Here is a 20,313-nt window from a genome sequence, read left to right on the forward strand (position 1 = left end):
CACGGCCGATGCCGACGGAACCCCGCCCACGGCCGACACCGACGGAACCCCGCCCATGGCCGACGACCTCATCGCTCTGCTCACAACCTACACACCCAGCAACCCCAGAGAAGACAGGCATACTGAACCCTGCCGCATCTTCACCATCCCCCCAGACCTCCCACTAACTGAGGACGAACGGTCAGTCCTTAGTAAGGGGCTCACCTTTGTCCCCCTACAACTACACATCAACGAATACCAGTCACGAATGCACATAGAACAGTTTTTCCTCCGCCTTCGCCTCCACGCTTACTTCTTCAACCGGGAACCTAACCCTCCCTCCACTGACCCCTTCACCCGCTTCCAACACAAGTCCTCCTCCTGGACACCACCCCCAGGCCTCCTACCCTCCCTCGACCTCTTCATCTCTAACTGCCGTCGAGATATTAACCACCTCAACCTCTCCACCCCTCTCACCCACTCCAACCTCTCCCCCGCAGAACGGGCAGCCCTCCGCTCCCTCCGCTCCAACCCCAACCTCACCATCAAACCTGCAGACAAGGGTGGCGCAGTGGTAGTATGGCGCACTGACCTCTACATCGCCGAGGCCAAATGCCAACTCTCCGACACCACCTCCTACCGCCCCCTCGATCTTGACCCCACACCCGAGCACCAAACCATCATCTCCAACACCATTCATGACCTCATCACCTCAGGGGACCTCCCACCCACAGCCTCCAACCTCATTATTCCCCAACCCCGCACGGCCCGCTTCTATCTCCTTCCCAAAATCCACAAACCTGCCTGCCCTGGTCGACCCATCGTCTCAGCCTGCTCCTGCCCCACCGAACTCATCTCCACCTATCTGGACTCCATTTTCTCCCCTTTGGTCCAGGAACTCCCCACCTACGTCCGTGACACCACCCACACCCTCCACCTCCTCCAGGACTTCCTATTCCCTGGCCCACAACACCTCATTTTCACCATGGACGTCCAGTCCCTATACACCTGCATTCCGCATGCAGATGGCCTCAAGGCCCTCCACTTCTTCCTGTCCCGCAGGCCCGACCAGTCCCCCTCCACCGACACCCTCATCCGCCTAGCTGAACTCGTCCTCACCCTCAACAACTTCTCTTTTGACTCCTCCCACTTCCTACAGACTAAGGGGGTGGCCATGGGCACCCGCATGGGCCCCAGCTATGCCTGCCTCTTCGTAGGTTACGTGGGACAGTCCCTCTTCCGCACCTACACAGGCCCCAAACCCCACCTCTTCCTCCGTTACATTGATGACTGGATTGGTGCCGCCTCTTGCTCCCCAGAGGAGCTTGAACAGTTCATCCACTTCACCGACACCTTCCACCCCAACCTTCAGTTCACCTGGGCCACCTCCAGCACATCCCTCACCTTCCTGGATCTCTCAGTCTCCATCTCAGGCAACCAGCTTGTAACTGATGTCCATTTCAAGCCCACCAACTCCCACAGCTACCTAGAATACACCTCCTCCCACCCACTCTCCTGCAAAAATTCCATCCCTATTCCCAATTCCTCCGCCTCCGCTGCATCTGCTCCCACGATGAGGCATTCCACTCCCGCACAACCCAGATGTCCAAGTTCTTCAAGAACCGCGACTTTCCCCCCACAGTGGTCGAGAATGCCCTTGACCGCGTCTCCCGCATTTCCCGCAACACATCCCTCACACCCCGCCCCTGCCACAACCGCCCAAAGAGGATCCCCCTCGTTCTCACACACCACCCCACCAACCTCTGGATACAACGCATCATCCTCCGACACTTCCGCCATCTACAATCCGACCCCACCACCCAAGACATTTTTCCATCCCCACCCTTGTCTGCTTTCCGGAGAGACCACTCTCTCCGTGACTCCCTTGTTCGCTCCACACTGCCCTCCAACCCCACCACACCCGGCACCTTCCCCTGCAACCGCAGGAAATGCTACACTTGCCCCCACGCCTCCTCCCTCACCCCTATCCCAGGCCCCGAGATGACTTTCCACATTAAGCAGAGGTTCACCTGCACATCTGCCGATGTGGTATACGGCATCCACTGTACCCGGTGTGGCTTCCTCTACATTGGGGAAACCAAGTGGAGGCTTGGGGACCGCTTTGCAGAACACCTCCGCTCGGTTCGCAATAAACAACTGCACCTCCCAGTCGCAAACCATTTCCACTCCCCCTCCCATTCTTTAGATGACATGTCCGTCATGGGCCTCCTGCAGTGCCACAATGATGCCACCCAAAGGTTGCAGGAACAGCAACTCATATTCCGCTTGGGAACCCTGCAGCCATATGGTATCAATGTGGGCTTCACCAGCTTCAAAATCTCCCCTTCCCCCACCGCATCCCAAAACCAGCCCAGTTCATCCCCTCCCCCCACTGCACCACACAACCAGCCCAGCTCTTCCCCTCCACCCGCTGCATCCCAAAACCAGTCCAACCTGTCTCTGCCTCCCTAACCTGTTCTTCCTCTCACCCATCCATTCCTCCCACCCCAAGCCGCACCTCCATCTCCTACCTACTAACCTCATCCCACCTCCTTGACCTGTCCGTCTTCCCTGGACTGACCTATCCCCTCCCTACCTCCCCACCTATACTCTCCTCTCCACCTATCTTCTTTTCTCTCCATCTTCGGTCCGCCACCCCCTCGCTCCCTATTTATTCCAGAACCCTCACCCCATCCCCCTCTCTGATGAAGGGTCTAGGCCCGAAACGTCAGCTTTTGTGCTCCTGAGATGCTGCTTGTCCTGCTGTGTTCATCCAGCCTTACATTTCATTATCTTGGATTCTCCAGCATCTGCAGTTCCCATTATCACCTCTACTACCACTGTCTGTTTCCTACTTTTACACCAATTTAGTATCTGATTGGTTAGTTCCCTCTGGATCCCATGTGATCTAACCATACTAAACATGGGATGTCAGTTTGCAGAAGGCTGGAAATAGTAGATTGGGAGATCCCTCTGATAAAAGGATTGATAATGGAGGACAAAGTGCCACAACAATAAATCAGAGCCCCGAATTGTTGTTGCTCGGATTGAACTTTTGAATAATACATTTCCTTTCAAAAAACATCAGGCCAAACCAGGAAGATAATATAACAACAAGAATTGATTTCATTAACTGCTGGAAGATTCACTGTGTGAATCCCTTGGATGTTGCCTGGTGTAGGGTACCAAGGAGGCTTCAAAACACGTGATTTCAAAAGGAAAAAGAGGAATGTAATCTAATTACCTCCTCTCAGCAGGAAAACATTTTCTGTGGTATATAGCCCAGACTGTGGAATATCGAACAAGAATTTGCAAACAATGTGCAAAAACAAAGTTGCTGGAGAAGGTCAGCAGGTCTGGAAGCATCAGTGAAGGAAAAAACAGAGCTAATGTTTCGGGTCCAGTGACCCTTCCTCAGATCTGACAACTTTGTTTTTGTTCCTGATTTACGGCATTCACAGTTCTTTTGGTTTTTATTTACAAACAGTGCAATCCCCAGCCTTTTTTTATTGATGGGCTGATGTGCTAATGTGTGTTAGTTGGCCTTGAAGCCACAGCTGACAACTGCTATCCAACACCTTTGCGCTGCAGATAAAGATAAAAATAACTTTTCTCTCCACACTATCCATTTCAATGTTGGTAGCCATTCTCGTTAAGAAAGAAACAATACAAAAGAATTTCAACCATCCTCAAAGCCAACTGTCTCAAAACTACCAATATGAACACTGTTGTGTTGAATATTACCTCTCATGGAAAGAAGGTAATAAACTTATTATTCTTAAACTCATGAAAATCTGGTTAATATGATCCCTTTAAAATATAAATTAATTGGGGCTGGGAGAAAGGTGGTTTGTCCTTTTTAATTAATCTTGTTACAAACAACCGATGAGGTGGGTGAATAAAGAAGGGGTGTCAGCTCATCTTTTTCATCCAGGAGCTTGATATTTTAGGGAATCCTGTCAAGAACCATAATGGGTTGAGAAAACTCACTTGAGGACTGATCCCAATGACAGGCATGAGGTAATGTGGAAAAGAAGTAAATGTGGTGTGAGGAAAATATCTTTTTTTCATCCTGTGAGTAATTAGGATCAGGAAGTGTGATGAAGACAGGTTTAGTTGAGGTGTTCAAGAGGACATTGAAATCATAGAATCCCTACAGTGTGGAAACTGAACCCTCGACCCAGCAAGTCCACCCTCAGAGCATCCCACCCAGACTCATCCCCCATAACCTACCTCATCTACACATCCCTGAACACAACGGGAAATTTAGCATGGCCAAACTACCTAGCCTGCACATTTTTGGATTGTGGGAAGAAACCGGAGCACCTAAAGGAAACCCATGCAGACACAGGGAGAATGTGCAAACTCCACACAGACAGCCACCTGAGGTTGGAATCAAGCCCAGGTCCCTGGTGCTGTGAGGCTGCAGTGCTAACCATTGTGGAAGGCTGGAAAATGTCACTGGCTCGTTATGCTCATTCAGAAAGCCTGTACAGACACAATGAAGCAAGTGGACTCCTTCAGTATTGTAACAATTATGTGAAGCAATGACCATCCACAGTTAAATAGCACTCTTTGAGACTGTTTCGCAATTACTTGTGCGGTAGCGTCGTTTACATTATAAATGTAAGCGTAGATATTCTTATGACTCACTTTATCAACAATTTTGTTCTATAAACCACAACAAATTTGTTTCACTGCGGCATCAGCTATAGGATTCTCCAAACCGACCCCATTATAATTCACAGAACCATGTGTAAAATCTCACATTTTAGAACCCCCCTCAGGCAATATGTCCATTTTCTTCCCATAAGGAAAGGGAACTTGCCATTTAATGAGAGGCAGACAGGTTTCTTTTGTGAAAATGACTAACATTCTCACTGGTCTGCCCTAGGATAACAGAATGTTAAGGCATTCACTTACTTCATGTGGCTCAGGTTACATGTTTAAACTGTTGTGGTAACTGGCACTCACATCTGCCAACCAATTTTCGTTTGCACCATGAATTTTGTCAATTGCCTATTTTGTGGTCAGAGCACCTCCTATTGACTGAGTTACTGGATTCTGGGGCTTAGAATTCACTGTTCAGTTTAGGAGGTCATAAACTTTGGGTGTTTAAGACCCAAATCAAAATTCAATTGTCCTTCCACCCGCAAGCAAGAGGACAGGATTTGGGACATATTTAGCTCAGGATGTAGACACGGATTACTTAATGGACATTTAAAGTAGCAATTTAACAGAATCAACTACTTTAAATGCATGCATGCAACAAAATATGAAATGTTTTAATCTTCCCAATCATAAACTTCATGGTGAGTAATTTAAACGCAGTGTTAACTACTAATCTTTTATTTACAAACAAAATATCAAAGAAAATCAATGAATCTATTGTTATTGTCTATGATCTATAGAGTAGTGAAATGTACTTTCCTACTAAAACTATCTTTATACATTTCAGGTACAAAAAGGCAGAAAGATAAATTCCACTCTGAACTTGAGGGAAAAGAAACACTAGGCGTCAAATTCACTGGTGACGGTACAAAACAGACGATACTGTGATTCTGTAACGAAGACTGAGTCCCACGAGGTTACTTCAATGCAATAGAAAAGCATGAGGGAATGAAAGGTTGATACTGACTCATTTTTGGCATTTTGCATTATTATTGGAGTGTTATTTATTTCCATTGCTTTACTGTCTATATTTTCAGGATAATTTAGTTAACAGAATACTAGAAGGCACATGATAAATACTCCAATGTTTCAGAAATCTAATGAAAATGAAAGTGGAATAGTTCAGTAGGAGCACTGTATGATAAGATTATCATCAACTGAATATTTATCATTGCAGGAAAAATAATAGTTTCTTTTCTTTGTGGATGTAATTGTATCAATGTGAGCATCAGAAGAACATCTACATGCAATTACTCATAATTCTATTATGTAAAACATTGTAATTTTTTTTGGTCATGCATGGATGTCCAAGCTAAAAATCAAACCCAAAAATCATATTTAAAGTCTTGGCCCGAAAGGTGCAGGTGCAAAATCATGGATCAACATAGAATTAGCAAATTGTACTCCTAAGTAATATTTACTTACGCTTGGATGTCTGATACATCACTGGAAGGAAGACTTCCTTCCAGTTTAGCTGCAGAGAATGCCTTTCTTAGAAAGAGAGTTGGAGTCAGTAGAAACTGACCCTTGAACACTGATTGTCATGTGATGTAATCAATTTGATTCTCAAAAAGAGATCTCGCAAGACATTTCACCTTACTTTTGCGGGCTGTGTGTTTCCTGGTGTTATAATTCTTGTGAGGCAGAACCTCGTATACAAAAGCAAGATATTTCACTGCATTTCTGCTAAAACAATGGCAGCAGCAAAGAGGATGCCTTGAAGGTTTTGTTGGGTATAATCCTTAACAGGTTAAGTGTCTAGCTACAAGTAAGATTGTTCTGTTTGTGATATTGTCATTCATAAATTCATTTTTTTTACAACTAGTTTCCTCTGGTACTGACATACAATTATCAACTCAAGTCTCTGTTCCCTGAGCAGGAAATATGGCATCTATATTAAATATGTTCGCCATGTTCCATCTACGTGTGTACAGTAACATTCATCATATCACTTTTAACAAACTGTAAGCCACAAGTTGTACCTTAAGACCATATCTCTAAAAAGCTGATAGCCATTCATGTCAAAGATTTGCTATCAAGTACGGTCAAGCTGATTTCAAATAGAAATAGGCTTCTCCCAGAAATTGAAAAGGAAAGTGCTGACATTGAGTTTATGCATGCAGGGCATAAAGATTGCTCCTTCAGGGAGATCAGAGTTGGACAAATTAGCTCACTTGCCTTCAGTGCTCACACCTTTGAGTATAGGATTTGGGATGTCATGTCCTGGTTATATAGGACATTAGTGACATCTCTTCTGGAGTACTGTGTGTTGTTTTGGATGCTCTGTTACAAGAAGGATATTATTAAACTGGAAATGGTCACAGAAAAGATTTGCCAGGATATTGCTGGGAATGGAGGTATTGACATATGAAAATAGACTGGATAGGCTGGGCCCTTTTTGACTGGAACATGGGAGGTTGAGTGATGACCATGTTGAGGGTTTTATAAAATCGTGAGGAGCTTAGATAAGGTGAATGACAAGGTTCTTTCTCTAGGGTGGGGGAGTTCAAAACAAGGGGACATATTTTTAAAGTGAGAGGAGAAAGATCTAAAAAGGAAATGAACTGTTTTACACAGATCATGGTTTTTTGTGTGTGGAGAACTGTGAGAAAAAATAGCAGATGCAGGTACAGTTACAATGTTTAAAAAACATTTGGATAAGTTAATGAATAAGAAAGGTTTAGAGGGATATGAGCCAAGTGCAGGAAGGTTAGTTTAGTTTAATTTGGGAACTTGGTCAGCGTGAACTGGTTTAGCCAAATGGTCTGTTTCCATGGAGTATGACTCTATTACTTTATGACATAGTCCGTAAAGCATATTGAAGTACTGGGAAAAAGATCTATACAGATTTCCAGACACAGTTAACATTTCAAAGCCTTCTCCCAAGGCGTCCCCCCAAAACATACTTTCATCCCTTTAGTCCAGTTGACCTTCCTTACATTATATAATACATGGTATGTTATTACAAGAGACATGTTTAAAAGCCACAATGTGGTTCTACACTTGCGCGTGTGCTACCCCACCTAGTGGTAGCGTTGACCTCAAAAGCAGCCACAAGCAAAGCTTTCAGGATTTACCAGGCATTCTTATCTGATACCGTGATTACTCACATCGGGTTTAACCTTCATTTTGCCTGTTAATACCTGCATCAAGTGTGCGTGTGTGTGCGTGTGTGCGCATGTGTGCGCGCGTGTGTGTGTGTGTGTGTAGGAGTGTGTGTACACGGGCGCGTGCATGTGTTCATTTTTGGGATGGCTGGTTGTTGAACTGTGGTGCGACCTTTCAATCAAGTTTGGAGGATGGGGGTGCATGAAAATCATAACATTTTAAATGGGTAATCCTTAACATCTCTTTATGGTTGGCTGTAGAAAGCATCAAGCAGAGATAGTAGAAGCATGAAAAATAGAGACAATTTACCAGAGAGAAATTGTATTAAACAATACATGAAAAGAATGGCTTTTGATTCCAATCATCAGCTGTGTGGTGGGGCCTCAATTTCCTTTTCACATTAGGTTCTGACTAAAATCATCCATGAAAATACCATCCAGCAACACAGTAGCAAGATATTGTTGCCATAGGGATTGATAATTCTTGATAGCCAAAATCTGTCTGATTGACAAACTAAACTGAGATACTGAACCAGAAATTGAATCACACTTTAATTTCATGATAATAATTAGAAGAAGTTCCCTCCCTAACAGCCTGTGAGTCCACTTACAGCACATGGGCTGCAGTGTTTCAAGAAGGCAGTTTACCATCACTTTCTCAAGGATAATAATGGATGAGTAAATCATTCTGGCCCAGCATGATGCCCGCATCCCATGAGCAAAAAAATAAATTGTGGGACCAACATTTTTGTTTTATTTTACCCTGTGCCACATTATCTCTGACTGTTCATTCTGGTTCCCACTTCTCTGTGGATTTTACAGAAATGCTGCTGAATTACTGCTGCTTTCTGCTATCTAAAGGACTAGCAAATTGCATGTTGGACTTGCACCTGTGTAGCACAAATGCTACTTGCCAGTCTAAGCCTGAATGTGGTCCAGGACTTGCTATACAGGGACATGGACTGCTTCAATATCTGTAGAGTCACAAATGGCGCTGAACGTTGTGTAATTACCAATGAACATCCCTTCTTCTGACATCATGAGAGAGAAAAGATCATTGATGAGTCAGCTGAAGATGTTCAATCTTTGGAGACAATTCTGAGGAATTCCTGCAGTGATGTTTTGGAACTGAGATGATCGACATCCAACAATATCTTCCTTTGTGCTACACATAACTTCAATTTGTGCAAAGGTTTAACTCAGTTCTCACTGACTTCAGTTTGACAGGGTTCCTTGATGATCCAATGCTAACTTGATGTCAATGGCAGTTACTTTCACTGTACCTCTGGCATTCAACTCCTTTGTCCATGTTTAGACCAAGACTGTAATGAGATCAAAAGTCAGTTGGACTTGGCAGAATTCAAACAGAGGTTTAGTGAGTGTGTGCATGCCCCTTAATGGTACTGTCAATGACAACTTCCAACAGTTTGTTGATGTTCCACAGGAGGTTGCCGTGACCAGACTGGATTTGCCCAGTTTTTTTGTGTGTGGCATGAATATACTATACTTAAGCAATTTTCCATGTTGTCAGGTAAAAGCCAGTGCTGTAGTTCATGGGAACCAAGTCAAAACAGTTCAACTTTCAGCTACTCTTGAATACTTTCACTTTACGTTAGATTGGCTAAAGAGGGTAACTGAATCCCCAACCTTCTGTCCCATCTTGCAGCCAATTCAACCCTATTCAAATCCCCCCAAGGAGGGTTGCCTTTCAAATTCAGAGGACACATATTGCCTCTGCTTAGATATGACCCCAGTTGGGATGTGCAGAAAGCTGTTGAATGAAAGGTGAAGAAGACATCAAGGGTACTATTTTCATATTTCCATTTTAAAGTGGATTTATTTTCAAGTTGTGTGAACATTGCACAGCCCAGTGGAATTTTCAAATTTCTTTATGTTAAAATTTGGTGCATCCTTACCCCACACCTAATTAATTTAAACTTTTAAATAACTTAATGTCAGAAGTGTAAACAGGAAATGGAATGGCACAAAACATTTTCAACTATTAGAGAGTGCCTTCCATAAAATGAAGTACACCCTAAACGCTATTATAATAAACCTTAAGCCTCACCTGACATTGCAGCGGTGGGTATATATCACTATCTTCTAAGGTTATTCTCTGCTGACAGCTATAGTAGCATTGAGGATGAAGTCTACATTTTTAAAATTGTGTTCCTGTGAATGACAATATAGTTAAGTAGATCCAATTATTCTGCACTGATGTCCAATAATCTAATAGGACCAGTGCCTTCACGTTTTGCCCACACTATGTAATTTTGGCTTCACATTGATGCAATATTTGTTGCATACTGAGGATTTAAATTACTTGACTAAATGTGTATGTCATCTTGGCAACCAATTTCAAACCACTTCAAGAAGATGGTCATGCACCATTTCAAATCACATTAACTAATAGGATAAGCGCAACCAGTATAAAGGCCATTTTAAATTGCATTTGTAAGCTCGTTAAGTTAGTCAAGTTAACTCTCTTTAGCTTACTGTTAACAGCAAAATTCAACCAATGTTTGCTGCTAGTGAGTGGAGCTCCGCACGTGTTTACTGACAAACATGCCAGGAGATCTATTCTCTCCAAGACCATGATGCAGAGATAAACTTTATTTATAGTATTGCAAATATAAATGTGGACAAAAGCAGAGAACAAAGGATATTTAATTTTAATCACAGTGTAACAGTGCACCATTCCAAAATGAAGCACTGTTAGCTATGGACCCATTCACATTACATCTACACAAAGTATAAGACCATAAGACATAGCAACAGAAATTAGGCCGTTTGACCATTGAGTTTACTCCACCATTCCATCGTGGCTGATAAGTTCCTCAACTCTATTCTCTCACTTTCTCTCCTTAACCCTTGATTCCCTTGACAATCAAGAACCTACCTATCTCCGTCTTAAATGTACTCAATGACCTGGTCTCCACAGCCTTCTGTGGCAGTGAATTCTATAGATTCATCACTGTCTGGCTGAAGTAGTTTCTCCTTATCTCTGTTCTAAAATGTGTTCCCTTTACTCCAAGGCAAGGCCCTCGGGTGCTAGTCTCTCCTATCAATGGAAACATCTTCCCAACATCCACTCTGTCCCAGCCATTTAGTATTCTAAAAGTTTCAATTAGATTTCCCCCTTCATCCTTCTAAACTTCACTGAGTATAGACTCAGGGTCCTCAAACATTCCTTACATGTTAAGCTTTTCATTCCTGGGACCAATCTTGCAAACCTCCTCTGAACCTGCTCCAGGACCAGTACACCTTTCCTGAGATATGGGGCTCAAAACTGCACACAATACTCTGAAAGTGGCCTGGCCAGAGCCTTATAAAGCCTCAGAAGTACATCCCTGCTTTTATATTCAAGTTCTGTCAAAATAAATGCCCACATTGCATTTGCCTTCTTAACTACTGACTCAACCTGCAAGTTTACCTTGAGGGAATCCTGGACGAGAACTTCAAATTTTCTTTGCACTTCAGACTTCTGAATTTTCTTCCCATTTTGAAAATAGTCCCTGCTTCTGTTCTTCTTACCAAAGTGCATGGTATCACGTTTTCCCACATTGTACTCCATCTGCCGCTACTTTGCTCACTCTCCTAATCTGTCCAAATCCTTCTACAGCTTCCCTGCCTCCTCAATACTACTTGTCCCTCCACCTATCTTTGTAACATCTACAAACTTAGCCAGAATGCCCTCAGTTCTTCATCTGGATCATTAATGTATAAAGTGAAAAGCTGACGCCCCAACACTGACCCTTGCAGAACACCAATTGTCAGAGTCTGCCATCCTGAGAAAGACCCTTTTAACTCCACTCTCTGCTTTCTGCCAGACAGCCAATCTTCTATCCATTCTAGCATCTTGCATCTAACACCATGGGCCCTTATCTTACTCAGCAGCCTCCTATGCGGCACCTTGTCACAGGCCTTCTTGAAGTCCAAGTAGATAACATCCATTGGCTCTCCTTGGTCTACGCTGCTCATTACTTCCTCAAAGAATTCTAGCAGACTTGTCAGGCATGACATCCCCTTGCTGAAGCTATGCTGACTTTGCCCTATTTCACCATACACTTTTAAGTATTTCAAAATCTCATCCTGCACAATGGACTCTAACATTTTACCCACAACTGAGGTTAGCCTAATCAGCCTGTAATTTTCTATCTTTTGCCTTACTCCTTTTTTAAACAGGGTTGTCATGTTAGCGATTTTCCAGTCCTCTGGGATCCTCCCTGACTCTAGTGATTCCTGAAAAATCACCACTAGTGCCTGTACTATCTCTTCAGCTATCTCCTTTAGAACTCTGGGGTGTAGTCCATCTGGTCCTGGTAATTTATCCATCTTCAGTTTGGCTTTGTTTCCACAGGGGCAACAGCTACAGTATAAATACAGTTTGAATCCACAACCATTGACAAGGAGACTCCCTTCAGATTCTCTTGTGCAGTAGAAGTACACTGAAGGACATCACAGTACAATTACAAATCCCCAGAAAATGGCAAAGGAATTGATATTTGCATTACAGTAAATATTATTGAATCTGTTGAATCAAATGGTGCAGTGGTTGGTTATCCATGATGGAGTCCAGGATTCAAATCTAAGCCAGGCTAATCATTGAATATTTCCCCCAGTGAGGTGCAGTCAATTTGAACAATCTCAATCCAGTTCTCTGTGGGACTGGACCTACATTGCAAAATGGGCACCAGTTCACAACTTCATTCAAGGGGCCACGGCTGGTGTTGGAGATAGGGCAAATGGCATTCTAGCATAGTTTGAATGTTCTCATCCAAGGTTGCAATTGAGACACTTTTATTCTGTAATTTTATTCAAAAACTCATGGACTTGGGGTGAAGACTGCTGTCATTGACATAAGAATTCATTTTTCTTTATCAATGGCCGACTGCTGAGGCTGTTTAGCTCAGTTAGGATAATAGCATCCATCTTCAAGGAAACCTTGTTCGAGACAAGGGTGCACTGCCCATACCTCAAGGAAAAATGTCAATGTAAAAGGGCTTTGGAGGGGCCAGGATTCCCCCATCTTACATCCCTGGTGAAGGCTGAAGAAAGAAGAATAATGGAAGTTGAAATAACTCCACAGAGGCTGGTATCGTGTCACCAAGCCACCCTTTATTTAAACATGGAGTGTCCTTGATACTTTCTGAACCTTTGTATCAGTCCATAATTCAAGAAAGCAACAGGCACCCTGATAACAACTCAGCCTGCCTGGAAGTTAGATCCTCAGAGCTGCTTCTGAAGGATCTTGAATTCACCTGAAAAGCAAATTGGTCTTCTGTCTAATAACATTATCGGGGGTTGTTGTCTCAATTCAATGATACACAACCAACACTGAAGGAATTCTACAATCACTGATTCCAATCATTTGGACTCTGATCTTCAAGCGAACTGATAAGGAAACTATTTTGTTTTAATGTTCATTGACATCAAACTCTGCTATTTTACAGTATAATGTTTGTGAGTAAAGTTGTATAAGACAAAGACAGTCTGGATTTGAATGTGGGATAAAATAATAGTCCTGGTTTAAATCTCAGACAGTCTACTGCACATCACTTTAAGAACTAATTTCATAAAACAGAGAATTGCAAATCACATCATAGTTGCTCAAATTCAAACCACTCTACTTACGGACAGAAAGGATGTGCTCTTGTTGTAGTATCCCTACCTCTGAGCCAGGAGACTCAGGTCCAAGTCCTATCTGCTCTAGAAATGAGTCATAATATTTCTGAACATGTTGTTTAAGTAAAAGTACATACATACAGACAGACAGAAAGAAGGAAGAACAATCGACTCCAGTCTATTTCTCCCCCTGCCCAGAACACAGTCCAGAGAAAGCAATTTCAACACTTGCCAAAAGTTGGAGTTGCTAGACAGAGGAGCAATCTAGTTCTGAAGAAGCGATTGCCTCCAGATTAGATTCGCCACATGTAGATTTCAACTCAAGTTTCATCCGCAGTGTCTTGAATCTACCCAAGATCAGAGATATCTCTGTGACATTCAAGGTTCCTCAGACAGCTATTCTTGCTGCATCCTGAGATCTACATTCAGTGCCATATGTCACCATATGCACACTCTTGACCCAGTTGAGAAGAAGTGTCACTGAACCCGAAACTTTAACTACAACCAACATTCCTAGATCCAGTGAGTGTACAGCAAAGCTCCAGTACTCTTCTGAACCATTTTTGCAAAGGAAGAAGGGAATGTGCAAGTGAATTGGGATATTGCAGTCATGTTTCTGTATTCCTGAGGGATGTGCTTTTATGGAGAGCAGGAACAATCCACTCTTCAAGCCTCCTGTGCCATTCAATAAGATTACATCTCCCCACAATCTTACTCTACCCCACCCCCTTTCCCTCATCCCCGATTCCTTTTATCTGTAGGTCTATTCATCTTAACCTTGAATATACTCAAAAATGGAGTGATGACAGCTCATGCACAATCCACTTCTAGATATGGATTAGTTAATTTTTACTGAAAGTGTGGTGAGTCGTGTGAATTCTCAGTGACAGGAAGTGGGTGAGGCCAAAACACAATGATTTCAAGAAGGAGTTAGACATAGTTCTGACAACAAAAGGGATCAAAGGATATTAGGGAAAAATAGGAACAGGATGCTGAGTTGGATGATCAGTCATGATCATATTGAATGGTGGAGGAGGTTCAAATGACCAAATAGCTTACTCCTGCTCTTATTTTCGTGTTTCTAATTGGGTGCATGATGAGCTGTTACTAAGATATTTACAAATTGTTTTCGATTGGCTTAACAATGTTTGGAGACCTTCCCATCTGACTGTCTTCACTGAATACAAGATAACAAAGTGTGGAGCTGGATAAACACAGCAGGCCAAGCAGCATCTCAGGAGCACAAAAGCTGACATTTTGGGCCTAGACCCTTCATCAGTGAGGGGGATGGGGAGAGGGAACTGGAATAAATAGGGAGAGAGGGGGAGGTGGACCGAAGATGGAGAGAAAAGAAGAAAGGTAGAGAGGAGAGTATAGGTAAGGAGGTAGGGAGGGGATAGGTCAGTCCAGGGAAGATGGACAGGTCAAGGAGGCAGGATGAGGTGGTAGGTAGGAAATGGAGGTGCGACTTGAGGTGGGAGGAAGGGATGGGTGAGAAGAAGAACAGGTTAGAGAAGCAGAGACAGGCTGGGTTGGTTTTGGGATACAGTGGGGGGAGGGGACGAGCTGGGCTGGTTTTGTGATGCAGTGGAGGGAGGGGAAGAACTGGGCTGGTTTTGGGATGCAGTGGGGGAAGGGGAGATTTTGAAGCTTGTGAAGTCCACATTGATACCATTGGGCTGCAGGGTTCCCAAGTGGAATAATGAGTTGCTGTTCCTGCAACCTTCGGGTGGCATCATTGTGGCACTGCAGGAGGCCCGTGATGGACATGTCGTCTGAGGAATGGGAGGGGGAGTTGAAATGTTTCGCGACTGGGAGGTGCAGTTGTTTGTTGCGAACTGAGTGGAGGTGTTCTACAAAGCGGTCACCAAGCCTCCGCTTGGTTCCCCCAATGTAGAGGAAGCCACACTGGGTGCAATGGATACAATATGCCACATTGGCAGATGTGCAGGTGAACATCTGCTTGATATGGAAGGTCATCTTGGGGCCTGGGATAAAGGTGAGGAAGGAGGTATGGGGGCAAGTGTAGCACTTCCTGCAGTTGCAGGGGAAGGTGCCGGGTGTGGTGGGGTTGGAGGGGAGTGTGGAGCGGACAAGGGAGTCGCGGAGAGGATGTTCTCTCCGGAAGGCAGACAAGGGTGGGGATGGAAAAATAGCTTGGGTGGTGGGGTCGGATTGTAGCTGGCAGAAGTGTCGGAGAATGATACGTTGTATCCGGAGGTTGGTGGGGTGTTATGTGAGAACGAGGGGGATCCTCTGGGGGCGGTTGTGGCGGGGGCGAGGTGTGAGGGATGTGTTGCGGGAGACGCGGTCAAGGGCGTTCTCGACCACTGCAGGGGGAAAGTTGCGGTCCTTGAAGAACGTGGACATCTGGGATGTGCGGGAGTGGAATGTCTCATCCTGGGAGCAGATGCGGCGGAGGTGGAGGAATTGGGAATAGACGATGGAATTTTTGCAGGAGGGTGGGTGGGAGGAGGTGTATTCTAGGTAGTTGTGGAAGTCAATGGGCTTGAAATTCGCTGAATACAGCCAGTTTATTGCAATTTACTTTTCTTATTCAATTTAAGTTTTCTATTCAGTGCCCTCTTATCACTGTAATTAAAAAGTGTCAATATAGTTAGCAAGTATTACACCAATCTGGCTTCCAGATAATGGATGTTGCTCTGAACTTGTAGCTGTATTTCCTTAAAAATGGGAGCTCAACAGCCTGATTACACAACAACACCTTCAAACAGCAGTTTGATAGTTATGAGATGATTTGTTTTGCTGACCTTTGTGAGGCTGGTGGTTGTTTCATTAGTCTTGAAAATAATGCCATGGGATCATTTATCTCCACCTGAGGGTGAGATAGGTTCAAAGTCTCATGCAAGAGACTGAGTGAGACAGTATTGCATTCCAACAGTACTGCACTGGAGTGCTAACTTTGATTTCAAAGCCAAATCCTAGAACAGAACTTGAATCCATCATATTCTGAGTCAGAGCCGAGGGTGGCAACGACAGAACCAAAGATGACATAGCTAGGTTAAAATTGTAAGTAGTGAAAAGGGCACAAAGTGGCTGCAGGTGAACATAGATGTTTAGTGAGAAGAAAAAAATCATGGGAAATTGATTACATAAGGTCGAGAAGTACAAAATTATTCCCTTTGGTAGAAACAAATAGAAAAGTAACACCTCCTATAAATAGACGCTTGGCAATCATAGGAACCTGGTTGTCCTTGTTCATGCATCGCAAAATTTAATGAATATTTACAGCAAGCAGTTGGGAAAGAAACTAACATGTTCGCTTCTATTATAACATCAGCATTGGGGTGGCACAGTGGCTCAATGGTTAGTACAATGGCCTCACAGCACCAGGAACCCAGGGTTGATTCCACCCTCAGGCGGTTGTAGTAGGGAGTTTGCACATTCTCCCTATGTCTGCGTTGGTTTCCTCCGTGTGCTCCGGTTTCTTCCCACAGTCCAAAGATGTACAGGCTAGGCGGATCGGCCATCCTCAATTGTCAATGTGTTCAGGGATGGGTAGATTATGTGGGTTATAGGGGGAATGGGTCTGGGTGGGGTGGTCTGTGGATTGTATGTATTTGTTGGGCCGAAGGGCCTGTTTCCACACTGTAGAGATTCTATAAAGGGATTATTGTGCACAGAATCAAAGGGCATCATGCTGGGCCTTGATGAGACTCTCTGGAATACTATGTACAGTTAGGAATAGAATGGAGGAACACTAGTCTGATTCTTGTAACAAAGGAATTCCCAATTTGGAGAGATTGAGTGTATACCAGGCTGATATAACTCAAAACTTGGAAAAATAAATAGTAAGTTAATTGTAACATGTAAAATTCTTAAGGGACTTGAAGCTGGGTGGAAGATTTCCCTGATTCGGGTATCTGTAATCTTAATGATGAGAAGGGCCTTTTCGAAAATGTAGTCAAAATGCAAGATTTGCAAATCTGCTACTCAAGTGTTGTCATCCAGATAATGGAAAACAAGACACAGGCATATTTATGGATTTCTACGCAATAACTTTTTAATTGATGTTTCTAAATATATATGCATTAATATCAATAAAAGCAAATGCTTGATCATCTAAAACTTTTAATGATTTTGATGAGATGTTGTTACATGTCAACTAAGTCTGAGTAGTATGAAGTTTCATTCACTTTCTCCACCCACCACACTTGTTTCCACTGTGATATGGAATACTATTGAGACTCAATGAAAATTTGGTATTTTTAATTGGGAAGTTTACATATTTATCATTTTTATCAAACCAGGTTTTGTGCCTGCATGTTTTAAATTGTAAGAACTGGTGCTCTTCGATCACAGATTTGACCTTGTCCCATAGTCCTTCAGCCCTGGCATCATTGGAATCAGTTGAGACCAAGGCAGGGAGAAAGCTGCAATCTTGCCCTCTATGTTGGGAAATGTAGTTGTTAAATCGTCTCCTGACTTTATTTCAGGTTTTTGGAGGTTTGCTGCCGGGCATATGCAGGTGGAGTGTACAAAAATGGGATCGGTCTACCAATTGTTTTGCACTGAATGTGACTCGGGTGAGGTATACATCCTGCTTTTCCTAGGCACAGATAATGCCATGGCCCAGAATATGCTAACGGCTCTGAGATGTTTCCATTTTTTTTATACTTGTTTTGCTGATGCAAAAGTGTGCTTTGTGATGGTGAGCCTATATGCAATGCACTTGAGGAGGAGACCACTGGCATTTGATTTCTCCCACTCTTCTTTCCTAATGATGCCCTATACACAGTCTAATTGCCCTAATTAGATAGAAATCTCCCAGTAGAATCTATTTGTCAGTTTGTGGAGAGTTTTGTATTTCCTACATGGATTTTTTTAAAGTTCTCAGTTGACCGTAAAATAGTTTGAAATGTTTAATATTCGTAAAGCACTATAAAAATACTAATCTTTCTTTTACAGTTGTACTATCAGCAAACTTAAATAGATTGTATGCACTTCCCCTGCTGAAGTTATAAATAAATTGCAAATAACTGAAGATCAAGCATGGACCGTCTCAGCCTTCCACCAGTTAAAGCTAAAATGATCTGTTTATTCATAGTTTTTGTTTTCCATGTATTAACCAATTCTAATTCGATGCAAAATCCCATGCTCGTAACTTTAGCATAATAACCTTTCATATGATACCTTTTTGAATAGCTTTAGAAAGTCCAAATATGCCACACTCACTAGTTACTCTTCCTCACATGCTTGTTACAAATCACAACCTCGATAGATTTGTCAAACATGGTTTCATTGTCATAAATCTGTGTTCCTCTGCCTACCTGTATTATGATTTCCAAAATCCATTCTTATCATATTCCTTATATTAGATTCAGGTACTTCTGATTATCATGTGGACTGGTTTATTGTTCCTTGTTTTTTCTTTCGTCCGTTCTAGACTGGGATTATACTCATTGGAATTCAGAAGAATGAGGGGAGATCTTGTAGAAAAATATAAGATTATGGAGGGAATAGATAAGGTGGAGGAAGGGATGTTGTTTCCGCTAGCAGGTGAAACTAGGACTAGAGAGCAATGTCTCAAAATAAAGGGAAGCAGATGTAGGACTGAGGTCAAGAGAAACTTCTTCACCCAAAGGGTTGTGAATCTGTAGAATTCCCTGCCCAGTGGAGTGGTTGAAGCTACTTTGGCTGAAAGTTTTTAAGGCAAGACTGGATAAAATTTTGAACAGTAAGGGAATTAAGGGTGGGTAAGTGGAGCTGAGTCTCAAAGAGATCAGCCATGATCTTATTAAATGGCAGAGCAGGCTCGATGGGCTAGATGGCCTACTCCTACTCCTAGTGCTTATGTACTTATTTTATGTTCTTATGCTTGAATCTTGGCTTATGTTTGCTATCTTGCAATTCTTGAAATGTATTCTAGAGTCTAAGGAATTTTGGAAGGTCAAAGCCAATGCAATTGTTTTCCCTATACACACCTCTTTTAAACCACTAGGATGCAGACTAACTCTGCTTTTAGAAGTTCATAATTCTCAATAGCCCCTCAATGTTCCATTACATTATATTGATTGATGACTGCAACCTGTAAATAAATTGTGATCGCTTATCAAGGAGGAAAAAAGTCACCTTATGAAGATTAGCTGCTTTCTTCAATGTCATTATGGAATTGAAAGATATGAACTCCCCCAGATAATCAGAAAGTTTCATGCTTAATTTGAGAAGGCCATGAGTCCTGACAGTATTTCAGAATTCATTCTGAAGACCTAAGATCCATAACTAGCTACAATGTTCTCAAGCAACATTTGTTCAGCGATAAACTGTTCACTGTCACTCAATTTGGGTTCCACTCTGACTATTCAGCTCTTAACCTCATGACAGCCTTGGTCCAAACACAAAAAAACCAGAACTCGAGAGGGAAGGCAGGAATGATTGCCTTTTAAATCAAGACAGCATTTAGCTGTGTATGGCATCAAGGAACCCAACAGAAACTAAAGTGAATGGGAATCTGGGGGAACTTTCCATTTGTTGGAATCATGCTAGCACAAATAAAAATGATAATTGGAAGTTAGTCATCACGGTCCCAGGGCATCACTGCAGGAGTTCCTCAGGATAGAATCCTAGGCCCTGGATCTCCCTTCCTGACAGCACAGCGTGTGGACCTACACCCCAAAAACTGTAGTGGTTCAAGGGAGTAGCTCATCGTTCTGTAAATTGCAATTAGGATGGGCAACAAATTCTGACTGAGCCAGTAATTCCCACATTCCATGAAAACATACACCTTTCATGATCATGAGAAATCTGAACATACCTTACAATCAATAAAGCGTATGAAGTACAGTCACTCGTGTAATTTGGGGAACAATGCAGTCAAGCGTGTGCAGTAAAATCCCACAAATAAGTTTGAAAAAAATGCCCAGTTTGTTCAGGCTTTGGCAAAGGAATCGATGTTGGCCATTTCTGCAGA

Source organism: Stegostoma tigrinum, chromosome 3 (assembly GCF_030684315.1).
Source record: "Stegostoma tigrinum isolate sSteTig4 chromosome 3, sSteTig4.hap1, whole genome shotgun sequence".
Taxonomy (NCBI): Eukaryota; Metazoa; Chordata; class Chondrichthyes; order Orectolobiformes; family Stegostomatidae; genus Stegostoma; species Stegostoma tigrinum.